At 28.3% G+C, this 15000-nt stretch overlaps 1 protein-coding gene across 2 annotated transcripts in view; it reads right to left on the reverse strand.

The window, feature by feature from the left end:
• Nucleotides 1–15000, reverse strand: part of LOC125042958 (leucine-rich repeat extensin-like protein 5) — a 153011-nt gene that overhangs the window by 123023 nt on the left and 14988 nt on the right. The window lies entirely within an intron of this gene.

Consider the following 15000-nt stretch of genomic DNA (forward strand, 5'->3'; position numbering starts at 1 on the left):
TCATATCACCTAGAGTCGGCATGATCGCATTTCCTTCGAATATTTCTTATTCTTTGATTAGAACCTATGATCATATAACAGAGCATGATGATATTATCTCAGGTCAGTCAAATTCTACGCTTATGATGAGGTTTCATGTGAATGAAAAGTTGACAGCGCTGAATATGCTGCAACTGTCATTAAAGATATTTCTAATATTATTATCATCACCGCTATGATAATAATTATAACCTTGCTAATGATATTGATATTATTAATAATGATGACAATAACAATAATTATAAAGTAGTAACAATGATATAAGTAATAAAAAATAATAATGATAATAATCATAATGATAATTATGATAATTATGATGTTATTACAATAAAATTGGTATTATTTTGATAATAGTTATAATGATATTTGGAATAATATTGATTGTAATAAATTTTATTACTAACACCTTTTTTTATTTTATTACTGTATAGTAAAAATAGGACACATTATGATTATTATTAATATTAGTAGTAGTAGCGTTCTCGTCTAGTAATCTTGCTGACCTGAGTTCGAATCCCTCGCCGCCAGTGGATGGTAAACCCGGCCATTCCTTGCACACAGGGGATGGTTTAGAAGCAAAATGAAACAGACAATATGTCACACCAAGAATATCCATTGTAATAAATGGAAACAAAACTAAACTTTAAACTTTAAACTTTAAACTTTAAAACTTTAAACATTATGATGATGATGATGATGATGATGATGATGATGATGGTGATGATAATAACAATAATAATAATAATGATAATTATAATGATAATGATAATGATAATGATAATGGTATTAATAATAATAATAATAATAATAATAATAATAATGATAATGATAATGATATTGATAATAATGATAATAATAATAATAATAATTATTATTATTATTAACATCATTGTTATCATTATTATCATCATTATTATTATCATCCTCATTATTATTGTTATTAGTGTTTTTGTTATTATCATTGATATAATAATTATAATTGTTATTACTATCATTATTATTATTTCTCTTACTGATAATATTATCATTATTATTACTACTATCATTATAATCACTATCGTTATTATTATCATCCTCGTCGTCCTCATTGTCACCATCATTATTATCATTGGTATCATTATCACTATTATTATTACCACTATATTTTTATCATTAATATCATTATAGTCATAATATAATATTTATTATTATCATAATTTTCGTTTCGTTATTACTTTTATCTATTATTTTTCTATATCATTATTATTATCAATATTATTATCATTATTATTATTATTATCATTATTATTATTATCATTTTTATTATTATCATTATTATTATTATCATTATTATTATTATTATTATTATTATTATTATTGTTATCATTATTATTATTATTATTATTATTATTATTATTATTATTATTATTATTATCGTTATTATCATTATCATTACTATTATTGATATTGTTAATATTGTTATCATTATTATTATTATTATTATTATTATTATTACTATTATTATTATTGTTATTATTATAATTATTATTATTATTATTAATATCATTATTGTTTTTGTTATTATTATTATTACTATTATCATTATTATTATTATTATCATTATTATTATTATTGTTATTATTATTATTATTATTATTACTATTATTGCTATCATTATTATCATAATTATTATTACTATCATTATTATTGTTATTATTATTAGTAGTAGTATCATTATTATTATTATTGTTATTATTATCATCATTATTATCATTACTGTTGTTGTTGTTGCTGCTGCTGTTTTGTCGTTATTATTATTATCATTATCATTATTACTATCATCATCATCATCATCATCATCATCAGTATTATTATTATACTCCTTATTCTTATTATCATCATCGTCATTATCATTTTTGCTATTATTAGTATTATAGCTATTATCGATATTACTATTACTATAATTTTCTTTTCTTATCTTTATTATTGTTGTTAGTATAATCATTCTTACCAACGTTTTCATTATTCATCAGCATCATCATTATCATTTATCATTATCATTAATATTTATCATATTATTACTTATCATTGTCATAATTGACTATTATTATCACTATCATTATTCTCAGTTATATTAGCATCATCATTATTATTATTGCCATTGCTGTCTTCATTATATCATTCCTATCATTAGCATTATTATTGGTTTTATTATTTTCATTTTTCTTATAATCACCATTATTATTGTCATGATCAGCATCACCATTATTATTAATATTATTATTATCATTATTATTATTACTATTATTATTAATGTTATCATTTTTATCATTATCATTATTATTATAGTTATTATCACCATTAGAGCAATTATTTACTATAATTATCCTAACTATCTTTATCATCATCATCATCATCATCATTTATTAGTATTTTCACCATTGTTAACATTATCATTATCATTGGTATTATTCTTATTATTCTTATTCTTATACTTATTAATAACTATCATTATTTTTATTATTGTTGTTGCTGTTGAGTATCATCTTTATCATTTTTACTTTTCTATTGTCATTTTTAATCTTATTATTTTGTTATCATTACATTTCCAAATTTCTCATTATCATTATATTATTTTATCTTTTTTACTTATTATAATTGCCAGTATAACAATAATAACAATGATGATAATAACAATAATAACAATAATAATAATAATAATAATAAAAATAATAATGAAAATAATGATAATGATAATATAGATGATAATAATAATGATAATAATAATAACAACAACAAAGCAGCAGCAGCAACAACAACAACAACAATAATAATAATGATAATAATAATAATAATAATAATAATAATAATAATAATAATAATAATGATAATAATGATGATGGTGATAATGATACAAAATATTACTACTACTACTACTACTAATAGCAATAATTATGTAATAATAAAAATTTGGATAGTAATATTAATAATGAAAATTATGATTATTCTACTATCATTCTTATTTTTATGCATTATTATAATTATTACTATTATTGTTATTATCATTATCGTCATCATCATCACTAATGTTATAATTATTATCACTATCATTATTATTATATTGCTGTTATTAATATTGTTCTTATCATCATTGTCTTTGATAATGATGAAGATGATGATGATTATCATTAATATTGTCGTTTTTATCATTACCTTTATTACCATTATTCTTATTATTATTATCATTATTCTAATTATTATTATCATTATAAGTAGTATTAGTAGTATCATTTTAATTAATATTATCATTATTATTATTATTATTATTATTATCATCAGCAGCAGCAGCAGCATCATTAATATCATTATCTTTACTTTTAGTATTATCATAACCATTCTTACTATTATAAGTGCTATTATATATATCATTATGATTATCATTATGTTGCTGTTGTTATTATCATTGTTATTACCAATATTATTTCTTTATTCTTTGTTGTATTCTCATTCTTATCACTATTGTTATGATCATTACCATAAATTCTTATTATTGTTATTAATATCATTATATCTATTATCATTAATATCATAATTATTATTATATCATCATTATTATTATCATTATATTTATTATCATTATTACCATAATCATTATTATTATTATCATTATTACTATCATTATTTTATGATAAATGGTTATCATTATGGTTATCAACATTACTATTATGATTACCATTGCTTATATCATACCCTCATCATTATCACAGATATTGCAACTATTATTTTTCATCGTTGTTATAATTGTTATTATCAATATTATTGTCATTATTTCTATTATTTTTGCCATTATTATTGTTTATCATTATTGCATATTACTATTTTCGTTATCGTGATTATTATTATTTCTACTTTTACTAATATTGTTGTTGTTATTATTTTTGTTATTATTAATAGTAATACTACTACTATTACTATTGCTATTATTTTAATTATTATTACTGCTATTATCATAATCATTATTATTATCGTTATTGTTATCATTATTATTATCATTATCATTATTATTATCTTTATTATTACTATTATTATTGCCACTATTATCATTATTGTTATTATTATTGGCATTGTTGTTATTATGATTATTATCATTTTCATTATTATCTTATTACTTCTATCATTATTATTTTTAGCACTATTATTATCATTACTAACATTATTATTTTTTATTATTATTATTACTATAACTATTATCATCCTCATCGCCATAATAGTAATAATAATAGTAATAATAACAATAATGATGATTATTATTATTATAATGCATACACACACGCCTCTCTGTCTCTAGCTACCTGTACCTACCTGTCTGGCTCCTATAATAATAATAATGTTTATTATGATAATATTATTACTATAATAATTATAGTAATAATAATAGCAACAATAACTATTATTATTACTATCATTATGAATCATTATTATTATTATGATAATAATAATAAAAATAATAATTGAAGTAAGATCATAGTTTCCCCTGAAAATCGCCTAGTCACGAATTTCTGGTATATTTTATTTTATTTATCACACTGTAAATAGTATTGATATGTGTAATTTGTAAAATATAATATCTTTAAAACTTATAAATGTTTGTTTATTTGCATCGTGATGTTGTCAAACATTCTTGTAAGTCCTCATTGTATATAAGTAATCTAAGGAAACTGAATAAATAATACACTAGAGCGGGATTAATATTTAATCCTTCATATTATACATATATCCTCTCTAACCCTATCTTCCGCTAACGGACATCTGTATATACAGTTTGACCACTTTGCAGTTAGCACGGCCTTAAGCGAAGGTCACACTAGTCTATTCTGTCCTAGGATCCCCTGATAGGATCGTCGAGGGCTGGCCAGCTAGAGAGAGGGATTGGTCACACTACTTTCAGTGTTCCTTTCGAGAGAACCATCGTCTCAGTCAGCTTTCATAACAGAAAACAAAGGCGCTTTCCATAGAGGAAGCTTATATGACGGAGTTCATTGCTTAATTCATCCATTAGTGTTCTTTTCAAGTTCCTGCTTTTATATTCCTTATGACTGGTGTTCCACAACGGCTCTTTGGCTCTCACTCTATCCAGCAAGGTGTAAATAACCTCCGAAGAGAGCTCCATGTTTTTGGCGTGTCGGAGTGGGTTGATGTTTATGTTCGTTAGTCAAATGAACGTTTATCGGAATTATCATTTTCGATGCAATATATCTTTGTACTTAATCATTAATTTTGTGTTTATCATGATATATAATCTTTTTTTTTTTTTTTTAAGATTCTAAGCAATGAGTTTACCAGTGAATATATAACAGTTTTTGTTTCGGCAAATGAAATACCGACATAGCGTTTTCGCGCAGTGGACGGATTTTCATCTCGGATTCGTTTACAGCCAGGGTAGCTTCCAGCTCTGTAAAAGGATTCCTAACAGAATAGATTAATTTTGAAATTAGCTTTAAAATAACCAATACCGTTATTAATCCTGTTACTATTACTATCATTATTCCTATTATTATAATTATTTTTTCTTCACTTTTCTTCTTCATTGTTATTATAATTAATATTATTATTATTATTATTATTATTATTATTATTATTATTATTATTATTATTATCATTACCATTATTATCATTTTATTACTATTATCATAACAATCATTATCATTATCATTAATGCTAACACAATTATAATTATTATTATGATAATTATTATTTATTATTGCTATCATCATTATTATTGTTACTATTATCATTATCGTTGATATTATTATCATTATTATTGTTACTATCATCATTATTGTTAATATTATTATCATTTTTATCATTATTATTGTTATCACTACTACTACTATTAGTATTACAATAATTACTATAATCATCATAATTTTATCATTATTGTTAGGATCATTATTATCATTAGTATTATTGTTATTGGTATCGTTATTGTTATCATTGTTCTTATTATTTTTCTTTTCTTTTTTATTATTATTATCATAGTTATATTTTTCATTTATATCTTATATTATTATTGTTATCATTGTTATTATTATTATTATCATCATTATTATTATCACTATTATTATTGTTATATCATTATCATTATTATTATTATTATCATCATTATCATTATTATTATCATTATTATTATTATTATTATTATTATTATTATCATCATCATCATTATCATTACTACTACTACCATTATTATTTTTTCTTTTATTTATTATTTTTTATCATAATCATTATTATTATTGACATTAATATCAGCATTACTATTATTATTAGGTTTGTTAATATTAGCATTATTTAGTTAGTTATTTTGTTATTATATTTTTTTCTTTATTATTATTATTGTTATTATTGATAATATCATTATTATTATTAGTAGTAGTAGTATAATTATCATTATTATTATCATCATCATTATCATTACTTTCCATTGTAGTTATTGTTGTTATTAATAATAATATTAGTATTATCATTATCATTATTATTATCATTATTATAATTTTTATGATTATTATTATTGCCAGTTATATTATTTTTACTATCATCATTATTATTACTATCATTATCATTATTATCATCATAATTATTATAATCATTATTTTGATTACTGTAATCATTATTGTCAGTAATATTTTTTTTACTATTACCATTATTATTATTATTATTACTATCATTATTATATATTTTTTTTTTTTCCTTTTCTTTTCATTTCATTAACATCATCATCATTATTATTATGCATATTATTATTATTATTATGAATATTATTATTATTATTATTATTATTATGAATATTATTATTATTATTATTATTATTATGAATAGGATTATTATCCCTGATAACAATAATAATTGTTATTATTATCATCATTATTAGTAGTACTATTATTATATTATCATTTAATATTATCATCATCATCATCATCATCATCCTCATCATCATCATAATCAGGTTAGTAGTATTAGTATTCTCATTATAATTTTTATCACTATTTTTATTATTTCTTTAATTGTTACTACAATCATTATTATATTTCATTAATATTATCATTATCATCATTGTTATTTTAATGTTATATGCTATGTTATCATTATTATAATTTATATCATTATTATAATATAATTTATTAGGTTTATAATGATCATTACTATCGTTAATATCATTATTGTTTGGTCTTGTTTTTTCACTCTTGTCATCACATTGTCAATATCATCATCATTACTAACGTCATGGATGTTAATTCAAGAAAATTCCAAGCATGAATTCATATAAAAAAAAAAAAATGCAAATGCTGATATTCCACTAATGAGTTTATGGCGATAAGCGCGCGACGGAGTACTCAAACCCCCATGAATAAACTCGGGAAGATTCTTATCATGGGGTATCGACGACATACCCCGACGCTACGGACGGGCACAAGAGGACACGTGGAGCATCAGGGCTCGTCGTGAGCAAGATCATCGTCTCTCTCGGGACGTGGCGCGTTGCACATGGTAAATTTGTTTTACACCTGATTTAAATATTAGGTGACACCTTCCATCTGCGCAGAAGCAGTTATGACGTCATCTTAATAGGAAATATATATATAAAAATATATGTATTCTTGTATCTTGTGTCAGTAATACTCATTGTAATTATTAACCACCTTCCGTGCATTTTTTTTTTTTTCTTCAGATATCTGATATCATGCTCTAAAAGTGATGTACAAATTTTCTTCTTTTCGTTTCCCATTCCTATCTTTGTGCTGCCAGCGCGCTTATCTCTAGTGCGTTATCTCACATTCTTACATTTCTTTCTCTCTCCGATTCGTCGAACCTGTTCCTTTCCATTATCTCTCCCCCCTCTCTCTCCTGCCTGCATTTTGTCCGTGGTAAAATACAAAGCGGTTCTCTGGCCAGCATCATCGAAGGCAGGTCGCCTTACCTGCACTCGCTAGCCACGGTCCTGTCTCTCAACCCGCAAGCTGTGATTTCGACGCGAAACAGGAAACCATTCTGTGATCGAAAGAACTTGTCTGTCTATGCTTAGACGTGATGGTTTTGATTATGAATTTGATATCAATATTGATATACCTAAAATTACAATTATTAATCATGATAATTCCAGTATCAACAATTATAATGACAGTAATGATAATAATAACAATTATTATAGTAATAGTAAAAATTATACTATTGAGATAATGGGGATAGTAAAAACGGTGATAATCATTACAATAAAAAAATGCTAACAATAATAAAGATAGAAAACTGAATTAATGATAATACTAATAACTATAGAAATAATGATGATGATGATGATAATGATAATGATAATGATAATGATGATGATGATGATGATGATGATAGTCGTAGTAGTAGTGATAGTAATAATGGTAATATCAATGATAATAATATCAATAATGATAATAGTGATAATAATAATTATTATCATTATCATTGTTATTATTATTATTATTATTATTATAAAAACAATAATGATAATAGTAACAATGATAATAATGATAATAATAATCAACTCCTGTTCCATTACTTCGCTTTCTTTTCCTTCAAAGTTTCTGTTTAGTATTTCAAGCCTCTTCCCGTTTCCTTCTCCATCTAGCTTAGCGCCATAATTTAAGACATTCTTGGAACCCGAGGAGTGTGAGAGAAGTAGAACCTTATCCTCTTCATCTTAAAAATAGGTTACACGATATTGTCAATGGCTTGACTCAGCACCTAAGCAGACAGGACACGCTTTCGCAGGGGATTTTGACGTTTTTAGGTGTTGCATACTTCACCTTCATGTAAAATCGAAGTGATGGTGAAGATACTGATAATAATGGTATTAATAATAATAGGGATAACAACAGTAACGGCAGCAACAATGATGATGATGATGGTAATAATAATGATAATAATAATTATAGTAATAATAATAATAACAGTAATAATATAATATTGACAATAACACTAATGATCCAGTGCCATCCTAGCAAGGGCTAGGATGGCACCTTCTTTCGAAGTACTTTGGTTTCGGATCCTTAGGTGTGTGTGTGTGTGTGTATATGTGTGTGTGTGTGTGTGTGTGTGTGTGTGTGTGTTTGTGTGTGTGTGTATTTTTTTTTTTCTTTTCTTTTCTTTCTTTCTTTCTTTTTCATTTGTTTGTCTGTTTCTTTCTGTATGTTTTTTTTTTTTCATTTTCTTTATACTGCTCCAAAGCTGGAAATCCCACCCCAGTATTTAACATCCTCATTTCACTTCTTCTTTCGTCTTCCTTTTTCCCTTTGCCAAACTTTGCACATCGAGCAAACCACATGTTGCTTTTAGCAATGATATTCATCAAACTTACCTCTTCATCTGTACCGCTATCCGTCCAATAAGTTTTCAATAAGCTCCGATAACACCACATCTTAGTTGCTTTATTCATTTTATAATATTGTTGTTAAATATTCATGTTTCCCTTGCGTAAGCTATTATTGAAAATATACGTGAGTCGCAATCTCATTTTCTAAGTCCCATTGAGATTTCTTCTAAGAAATTCCTTACTTTTCTGGCTGTTCATTTTTTCTCCATCGATTTCCTCCCTCCTGCCTTTACTATTTACATAACCTTTATTTTTTTTAGTGTGTGTGTGTGTGTGTGTGTGTGTGTGTGTGTGTGTGTGTGTGTGTGTACGTATACGTACATGTGTGTGTGTCTGTGTGTACACATATTTCCTGCTCGGAGTACCAGCTGGTAATGGCAAACACTCTTCCAGCCAAAGAATTAACACAAGTCGGATCGCATGTACGGCCAGCAAGCAACAAAGAAGACAAGCAACCGTAATAAGGCTTAACACCAAATCCCTACATAACACCTAAACCATTGTTTAGGTGTTATGTAGGGAATAACACAAAAGTTAGCAAACGAATTGCCAAAATTGCCAAACCCAAACATTGTTGAGGAAAACTCAACACCTCTCTTCAATACATAAATTCAACAAACGTCGCCTCCAAGACTGGTTTGATGAGAATGCCCCTTCAACCTACAGTTTACAGATAGAGAAGCGGAAAATCCTTCTCACACATCCCCAGTCCCATACCTTAAAGAACAAGTACAAAAGCAAAACAGCAGAAATGAAGAGACAACTGAGAAACATGGTAAATAAAGGGTGGCTAGGAAAGGCCGTAAGATCCAAGGCTATGCAAACACCAACAACATCCATTGTTTCTTTGAGGCCTTCAAATCAATCTCCAGTCTACAAAAGAGAATGCCAGTGAGATCTTCATTACTATTATTATCATTATCATTATTGATATTATTATTTTAATAATAATAATAATAATATCAGAATTGATAATAATAATATCAGAATGAATGATAATAATGATAATAATAATAACAAACAATGATGATGATGATGATAATGATGATGATAATGATGATGATGATGATGATGATGATAATAATAATAATAATAATAATAATAATAATAATAATAATAATAATAATAATAATAATAATAATAATAATGATAATAATAATAATGATAATAATAATAATAATAATAATAATGATAATGATGATAATAGTAATAATAATAAAATGGCAAGAATAAGAATAACTATAACAATAACAATAATAACAGTGAAAACAATAAGAATGATGATAGCAATAATTATTATTAATTATCATTTTATTATCATTGACATGAAATTAATAATGACAATAACAACAATCAGAATAATGATAATACTAATACTACTACTCCTACTACTATTAATAAAAAAATAAACAATAATAATACTAAGGGTAAGTATAATAAGACCAATTATGATATCAATAATAATATGCGCTGTCTGACGTTTTCTTCACAGCAAGACTGCCTTATGATGTAGACACTGCACAATGCATGCTTTTTGCAGGTGTACGAAGGCAGCATCTGAGGGCGCTAGTAGGGCATCAAACCAAGACCCAGAGACCCTGTTTTGATTCCACCTTGTACACTGCTTCTCATTCAGTAAAGCGTGGTGTCAGGGACGAGCGAGAGGTGGCTAACTCTCAAGTCACTGTGTTAAAACAACCACAGTAAGAAATGGCGTGCCAGAAATGTGTTATGAACTAATAAAATGACGGCTGACTTTTTTTCTGTTGTGTTTATTTAGTGAAAGTAAACTGCACTAACACTTGCATCTTTGCATTGTATAACTGATTTTCTAAAAAAATTACGCAAGTGGAAAAAAAATCGGAAATGGTGGATATGAGTAAATGATATAAAGGACACTACTTGGAAAATAAAACGGAAAGGAGGAGGACTTGTACTTTTAACCTGTAAGGGTGTCTGTGGTGTATAAAAATACAACAACATCAACGCGTTGGATTTTTCCCAACGCCTGGGAGAGCCGTTCAGACTTTCTGCAACGCGTTGGGCTATTTTACGTCATCGCTTAAACTCCGCCCATTTAGCCTGAAAACAAGCCTGAAATTCGTTGCTGGAGGCCCACCTCGTTTTAATTGTATATATTTTTTCCCCGCAAAAACCTAGCCGTGCTTATATTTTACGACGGAAATGCGTTAAATATATTTCTAGATCATTTTGTATTCAGAGATCAAAGAAATAAACTATGAACACTGAGATTATCTTCGTTGTTGATAGAGTCATTGGAAGCACTTGGAAACTTTCCCTCTAAAACACACGGCGTCTCAATTAATCTCTTCAATTTTGTATACTGACAATAATATTGACATGTGTTTGTATAAAGTTGTAATTTGGCTTTGGTAGCAATATATGATAAAATCTAAGTTTTTTTTTTTTTGGAAAGTGAATGAAATTAAATAAACATGCTCATATAAGCTGATGAAATAAAAAAAAAATTTGTCGTTACTGTAATCGAACGATGCGTCATTGTCATATAACCGGGGTAAGACCTCTCTCCTCAGAGCGAGAATGAAATTGATACAATTTTACGAAAATACCAGCCACGGCAGCTAAAAGAAATGATAAGTGCTGACCGGTATATAAACTTTATGATTCTTCTTGTTAGATCTGTATATAGTTAAAATGAAATGTTCTGTCTTTATATCCATGCAGAAGCTCATGGACCCAAACGAGAGACATTGGCAGAGAGGAGTGGGTGGATGTGTGAAGAGAAAAAAAAAAAAAAAAAAAAAAAAAAAAATATATATATATATATATATAGAGAGAGAGAGAGAGAGAGAGAGAGAGAGGGAGGGAGGAAGGGAGGGGGTGAGGGAGGGAGAGGGGGAGAGAGTGAGAGAGAGAGAGAGAGCAGGGGTGTATTTTTTCTTGGGGGGGGGGGAGGCTTTGATCATAGCTTTAAAATGCTCCTAGAATAGTAATTTTTCAAAAACAATTCTCGGACAGCTGGTAGCGCCCAAGAAACTGGTTGTGCTTAGTTCGCTCGTCAGAGAGAGAGAGAGAGAGAGAGAGAGAGAGAGAGAGAGAGAGAGAGAGAGAGAGAGAAAGAGAGAGAGAGAGAGAGAAACAGAGAGAGAGAGAGAGAGAGAGAGAGAGAGAGAAAGAGAGAAAGAGAGAAAGAGAGAAAGAGAGAAAGAGAGAGAGAGAGAGAGAGAGAGAGAGAGTGAGAGAGAGAGAGAGTGAGAGAGAGAGAGAGAGAGAGAGAGAGAGAGAGAGAGAGAGAGAGAGAGAGAGAGAAAGAGAGAGACAAACAGAGAAACTGAGGGAGAGAGCAAGGGCGTCATTGGGGGAGGGGGGGGGGGGGTCTGAATGAGACGAGAGAGAGAGAGAGAGCAGGAGCATATTTTTTTCTTGGGGGGGTAGGAAGGAGCGGGCTCTGTTCATAACTTAAAAATGCTTCTAGAATGGTAATTTTTCAAAAACAATTTTCGGAGAGCTGTTTGCTGAAATGACGCCCCTGAGAGAGGGGGGGGGGGGGAGGAAGGAAGAGAGGAAGGGAGGCAGGGAGTGAGAGAGAGAGAGAGAGAGAGAGAGAGAGAGAGAGAGAGAGAGAGAGAGAGAGAGAGAGAGAGAGAGAGAGAGAGAGAGAGAGAGACTGGACAAGTCGTGCGGCCCTTGTTGATACTTGAGTGTACTGTGTGGCATGAGGTGTTTGATAGTTTTTCCCTAACTCGCCATATGCCTGGCAGTGCATTCACCAGCCAATCAGCATCTATGAGGATTAATGACGTCATTAGTCTAAGTCCAACGCGTTTGATTTTTTACTCTTCCACAGAAGGCTTAAATAAATACACTAGTAGATGGTTGCCTGATCATCATTTGTTCTTTCAGGTGTGTTCCAAACCCTATCGTGCCAATGTACCTTATCGTAATTTATTTTATATTAATTTGTGTTAATCAATAGCGTTTACTACTTTTTTTCACATTTCCACATTAGATTATCTCTGCACAGCAAAACTATCTCTGACACACTCGCGTGCCTGTCACAGGTCGACTGTATGACTGAAAATTTGTTGATAATGTATTTACTTCCTGAATAAAATCAGGCATTAAGTGTAGATATGGTATCGTTTTTTTTTTTTTTTTTTTTCTTTCTTTATATAATCCTTTGAGAGATAAAAAGATACGAATGAATCCAAAATGAGTCCAGTAGGATCACCTTGATAACCTTTGTCTCTGGATACTCAAATTAACATGTTGGCAGCCAAGAGGGTAAGACAAGTTACTGATATGCTCCGAATCGATCATAGGCTCGCTGCGAATAACTTCTGGATTTTTCACTCACACAGAGTTCTCATTTGCTTGTGGTATAATGCATCGATGACTCATTTGGAATCCATATCAATCTCGAGTCACCATGAGCACAGTATATGTTGTAATTGATTTCCTTTTTCTGTTGTAAATAGGAGAAGGGGGACTTGAGCAATCACTCCCTTGAGAAGTATCACATACTTCATGGCTCAGTTAAACCTGATGACCGTGCTGCAGGCAAAGCATTCGCAGCCAAGGACAACGCTGTGGCCGTGAGGGTGTCGGACAGCGCCTTAGAACTACAGGCGGAGGCCGTAACAATTAAGGCAGCCCTGGTCTTGGGGGGGGGGGGGGTCTAGGTGGGGGGTGTCAGGCCCCTCCCCCTCCCCCCCTCCCCCAACGGACGACCGGTCCCTCTGGCCTTTGCATCCCAAGCACAGGATTTGTTGCTTGGATTTCCAAGTCCTAGTATGAATGTTAATGATGAAAAGGGTAATAATAATAAAAGTAATAATAACAGTAACAACAATACATACACACAAACAAACTCACACACACAAACACACACACACACACACACATATAGATGTGTGCTCTCTCTCTCTCTTGCGCGTGCGCGTGTGTGTGTGTACACATCAAAATACAGTATATATATGAATATATATATACATACATACATACATATATATATATATATACATATATACATATACATACATATATATATAAATATATGTATATAAATATATATATATATACACAGTATGTATATGGATATGTATATACATATCCATACTTACACACACTGACACACACACACATACATATATATATATACATATACTCACACGCACGCTCGCATACACAAACACACACTTCTCTATCTATCTATCTATATATATTTATCTATCCATCTATCTATCTATCTATAAATATATATATGTATATATATATACACACATACACACAGATATGTGTGCGTATGTATATATATATATATATATATATATATATATATATATATATGCATATATATGCATATATATATTGAAAGATAGATAGATATATATAGGCATGTATATATATACATATATAAATATATATATAGATATACACACACACACACCTACACACAGATATGTGTGTATATGTATGTGTATATATGTATATATATATATATATATATATATATATATATATATACATGCATATATATATTGAAAGATATATATATATATATATATATATATATATATATATGCATGTGTGTATGTATATAT

Source organism: Penaeus chinensis, chromosome 33 (genome assembly GCF_019202785.1).
Source record: "Penaeus chinensis breed Huanghai No. 1 chromosome 33, ASM1920278v2, whole genome shotgun sequence".
NCBI classification, from domain to species: Eukaryota; Metazoa; Arthropoda; class Malacostraca; order Decapoda; family Penaeidae; genus Penaeus; species Penaeus chinensis.